Source organism: Dromiciops gliroides, chromosome 1, assembly GCF_019393635.1.
Source record: "Dromiciops gliroides isolate mDroGli1 chromosome 1, mDroGli1.pri, whole genome shotgun sequence".
NCBI classification, from domain to species: Eukaryota; Metazoa; Chordata; class Mammalia; order Microbiotheria; family Microbiotheriidae; genus Dromiciops; species Dromiciops gliroides.
The window spans coordinates 651,154,167-651,159,589 of record NC_057861.1 but is presented as its reverse complement, the minus strand read 5'-3'; the positions used below and the strand labels follow the sequence as shown (position 1 = coordinate 651,159,589).

The window sequence follows — 5,423 nt, the reverse complement described above, 5'->3', positions numbered from 1 at the left end:
TCATACCCTTACTAGCTAGGTGACCCTGACCAAGTCACTTAAGTTCTCTCAGCCTCAGTTTCTTCCTATAAAATGCGAGTGATAGGGTCTATCTTTGGGAACACATTCTAATGCCTGAATTCTTTTGTATTCTTTCAGCCCATTGGTGCTTATTTCTAGGTTCAATCAATTCATTAAAGCAGTCTTCTGATAGGCACTGGGAATTCTAAGGTGAAAAATGGCCCAGTCCCCAAGGTGTTTACAATAGCTTCCAAAGAGGGATGGGAATGGGTGGGGGAAGGGGGGGTTGGGGTCAAGGTGCACAGGAGTAACTTTAATAACCAATATAATATGATAGAGTCAAAGGAAAAATCTAGACAAAATACTCTAAAAAATCTGAAGAGGAAAGGAATTTCTTCAGAAAAGGGAATTGGAGAAAGTAATATAAGATTTGAAGTTTAAAGAAAGATGAATTTCCAAAGGCTGCAGTGATGGAGTACACTCTAGGCATGGGGGAAGAAATGTGCAATTTCAGAGAGTTAAGTGCGCTCAATGAAATTGGAATACTTTGTGGTCCTACTTGGCTAGAAGGTAGAATCCCCTTGTAAAGATCCATAAATGACAGGCTAGGGTGTTCATACGTTAAACTATGGTCATAAGGATCCAAAGAAGGTTTATGAGTAGTAGAGTTGTGTGGTCAGACCTGTGCTTTAGGAAGATCATTTTAGCAATTGTGTTAAGGATCGATCTGATAGAGAACTTTGAGGTAGTCAGACTTAAAGTTAACAGGCTATTATAAGAGGGAATGAAGGTCTGCAAGAAAGTAGTAATTAGGTGGTCCTGTGTATGAGAAGAGGGAGTCAGATACTGAAATGTTCTGAAGGTAGAAGCAACAGAACTTGGCAATAGGTTTGTTTTCTCCCTCCTGCATTTGGTAGCCTTCTGCTCCTGGTCCCAGCAGAACAATTTGAGAGTGGAGGGAGTGGCAGTGAGTCTATTCAGTGCAATTCAAGGGAATTGTACTTCAGAAATATTTCCCAGTGCCTAGAATGTTGGAAATAACCTCTAAGGAACAAGGAAAGAGAATCACTTCTCTGTGGTCTCTCTTCAACTATAATGGCAACACAAATATATGAAGGAGGAAGTAAGGTGAAGGAGGTTATAAGAGTAGAAGAGTTAATGAAAGTGTGCTTTGTTAACAGTGAAAGAACAAAGCAAGTTATCAGTGCTGCTAATCATTGAACCTAAATCTTTTTTAATATGTGCTGGAGACCCACATCTTCCCATTTGGACACTACTACAAGATTTGGTAATGGTTTTTAGCTTACAGAGTTTATGGATTTTTATAAGCTTATCATCCCCAAATCTGAATGACAGACCAAAGCAAACCATTTTGGAAGAACTCAGTTTATTTTCTATGATCTTTTGGGTTTTATACCAATTTCCATCTCAGAAATTCTCACCTCCAGAAAATGTGGTGGAAGTGAAAATTAAGGACTCAAAATGTTGCCAATATTCCTCTCTACCAGTTTTTCAATATGGAGCTCTGACTTTTGTGCAACTCCTTTTATGCAACTTCATTAGTAGGAGAAAGTGTTTTAGTGTTGAAAAATAACAACAAATTCCTTTTACCAGTGTGGCCCATTGGAGTGTGGAACTTGGTATCAAGGCATAGGACCACAGATTTAGAAGTGGATAGAACCTCAGGTCATCTAGTCCAACTTTGTCCTTTTGCAGATGAAGACAATGAACACCAAGAGTTTATAGGACAGTTACTTAAGGTCACAAAAATGTCAGTCAATAAGCATCTATTAAGCATCTACTATATGCTAGGCATTGTGCTAAGTGCTAGGGATACAAAGAAAGGTAAAAGACAATTAAAAGTGGGATCTTTCATTCTAATCAAGAGGCTTACTGGGAGCAGCAGGAGGACCTAATTAAAATCTTTTGCCTTTTAAATTATATTGATCCAACAAACATGAATTAAGTGCCTAGTGCTCCGAACTAGGGATGCCAAACAGTTATTTTATTTTATTTTATTTATCTATCTATTTATTTATATATTCATTCATTTATCTATCTATTTAGATCTCTCTCTCTCTCTCTCTCTCTCTCTCTCTCTCTCTCTCTCTCTTATTTTTATGGGGCAATGACAGTTAAGTGACTTGCCCAGGGTCACACAGCTAGTATCAAGTGTCTGAGGTCAAATCTGAACTCAGGTCCTCCTGAATCCAGGGCCAGTGCTTTATCCACTGCTCCACCTAGCTGCTCCAATGCCAAACAGTTATACCAAATCTTCTGTCTCCCAGGTTGGAATGAAACCCTTCCCTCAGTTCTGCCCCTTAGCATCCCAGGCTGCTTCTCTGATCCCCCTTATCTCTCCCCCATACCCCACACCACCTTAACACTCTTTTCCTTGAAATCACAATGTGTTTTTCTTCTATAAGTATAGACCAAATACATACCAAGTAAAATGCCTGTCCCAGAAATTACCATGTATTTTACTTCAAATCTATTTCATCAATAATTATTTATGTACATATTATCCCCTCCCCCAATAAAAATGAAGGCTTTTTGAAAGCAGGTATTATTTCATTTTTCCCCCTTTTTATCTTCAGCACCTAGCATAGAACCTGACACATAGTAAATGTTTAATAAATACTCGTTAATTAACTGTTCTCCTCAAGGAACTTAAGTTCTACTGGAGAAATCCACACAGATAAATCAATAAAGCATATACAAATGAATGCAAAGTCCCTTTAAGAGGTCCAGAGCACTAAAGACTGTGGGGATCAGGAAAGGCCTCATGTTGCATGTGGCGCCTGAGACATCCTTTGAAGGAAGATGGAAATTTGAGGAATTAGCAGTGAGGAGAGAGTGTATTCCTTATTTTTTTGGGGGGGAGGGGTGGGGCAATGAGGGTTAAGTGACTTTCCCAAGGTCACACAGCTAGTAAGTATCAAGTGTCTGAGGCCAGATTTGAACTCAGGTCCTCCTGAATCCAGGGCCAGTGCTTTATCCACTGTACCACCTAGCTGCCCTGAGGGTATTCCATATTAAGACTCTTTCTATCTCCATTCTCCTCCCCACTTGAATCCATCTTTCATAACAATGCAAGAATCATCTTATTTTAGTACATACTTGAACAGTTCATTCTATCACTCAACAATCTTCAGTTGCCAATCTTCCTAATACCACTTGTCCAAAGTTCAAATTCTGTTGCCTACCTTTCCAGGCCCTCCACAATCTGATCCTATTCTAACTTTCCAGATTATATTAGTCCCCTCCACAGCCCAAGTGGATCTCTTCATTGCCCCTGAGTATGCCTTTGCTCATACTGTTCCCTACTTCAGGAATGTTCTCCCTTTCCCTTGGACCCTGTTGAATTCACAATCATCTCTTAAAGACCAGAACTCAAAATAGTACCTTCTATAGGAAATAGCAACCTTTCTCCTTGTGCCTCATGTAACATCTCTTTGATGTACATTCAAGATTGTTCTTCAAGTGAGTACTATGGCATATTGTGTATTATTAATTGTTATTATTATTGTTGTTATTTTTATTAGAGCTTAGGGATTCTTCCTTATCTCAACTTTGTATCTTCCCCAAAGTCTGACCCAGTTCCCTGTATACACCATAGCCTGTTGAGGAATAATAGCCAAGGCCCCAGGCATAAGGTCAGAGAAAGGTATTTGAGTAGTCTTCCAACTTCATTCTGACTTGAGAGGATGCTTAATAGCCCAAGCTTTGGAAGAGGTCAACTAACAGTTCAGAAAACAGCACCCCAGTTTCCTTAGTCGGCCTTGCTTTTAGTAAATATTTGCTGACCCAATATTTGGTGAGCAAAAGAAGCACAGGGCCTACCTTTATAGGAAAACCCTCGTGTACTAAATATCGAGAAGTGCTTTCAAGCTTTCTCTGGGAAAAGTTCAGTTGTTGGCCAGGCAGGTCCTAGGCTCATTCTGATGAAAGCTTGTTTCCAGGCCCCTACACGTTGCTCCTTTTACAGCGGGTGCCCGGGGGTGAAAGGAGGGGTTCTTTAGCACAGTTTCATTGTTTGAGCCTGTAGTGCAGGTGCCCGGCTGCAAAACAATGCTTCCTATTGATGAGCTAGAGTGGCCCTACCCATGCCAAAACCAACGTATATTGCTGTGGGCAGCGAAGGAAGTAGAGAGCAAGGTATAATGAGGTGGGGGTTAGGGATCAAAGTAGCCTCATTTTTTCTCATGGCCCAGGAGTTGATCCTTAGCTACACTAAAGAGCGGGAACCATTACTGACTGATCCAATATTTTATTTCCAAAGATCCCTTTATGAGGTTAGGTGTGTCCCCTAATTTGAAAACATTAGTCTTGAGATCATGAGATTATGAATTTAGAGCCAGAAGGAACCTCTGAGGTCAACTAGTCAAACCCCTTCCTTCTTATAGTGAGCACATTCACGTCCAGTTAAGAAAAGATTAAATGCCATCTGTAGAGTATCAGTTTGCATTGATTTAAACAACAACAACAAAAAAAGTTTAGCAGTAGATTTTTCTTTCTTGGAATAGGGAAACGGGTATCAGAGAAACTCCAGTGTATTCATTCTACATTGTTCTGTAGAGATTTTTAAAAATGGAAAGAACAAAGCAGTCCTGGAATCTTGTCTCTTTTCTGCCAAAAGCTTAGAATTATATACTATTAGATGGTAAGTAGCATGAGGGACAGTCAGAAATGGACTAATAGGGACCTTGGAGATCAGTTAGAAAGTAGCAGGGGCATGCTCGCTTCAGCAGCACATATACTAAAATTGGAACGATACAGGGAAGATTAGCATGGCCCTTGAGCAAGGATGACATGCAAATTCGTGAAGCATTCCATATTTAAAAAATGAAAGAAAGAAAGAAAGAAAGAAAGAAAGAAAGAAAGAAAGAAAGAAAGAAAGAAAGAAAGAAAGAAAGAAAGAAAGAAAGTAGAAAGGGCATGTTAGTATCTTTGTATATTGCCCATAACCTAGTATAGTGGTGTATGGATCTGGTGTTTCAGACTGCAAGTACACAACCACGTGTGGCAATGACTGAGAAAGCCCCATAGATGTAGCTGCTGCCACCTAAGTTGTAATGTTGTATAGACACATGTGGACACGTGTAGGTTGTACAGATAAGAGGAACTAAATATTAAACCATTACCAGATTGTAGGGTTTCTACATCAACTATAGGTTAAGGGAAGGTGCCTTTGGAGGCTAGAAAGAAAGTCTTCTGAGGCTAGGAGGGAGATGAAGGAAAGTAATTATTCAGAATCCATCATTAGCTTGGGCAAGGTGAGGGAAAAGTGGTTAGAATTAACCAAATCAATACATGGCGTTTTGGGGAAAAGAATGGCAAGTGATTCAGGAACTGGTAAATGGAGAAATAGAGTATTGGACCTGATGTCAGAAAGACCTGAGTTTGACTCCTGCCTCAAATCC

The 5,423-nt window shown here is 39.9% G+C and overlaps 1 non-coding gene across 1 annotated transcript; it reads left to right on the top strand.

The window, feature by feature from the left end:
- Nucleotides 1–4,735: 4,735 nt before the first annotated feature.
- LOC122737558 lies at nucleotides 4,736–4,842 on the top strand. Its single transcript, XR_006354386.1, has one exon. It is a non-coding gene; the product is annotated as a U6 spliceosomal RNA (small nuclear RNA).
- The last annotated feature ends 581 nt before the right edge of the window (nucleotides 4,843–5,423 follow it).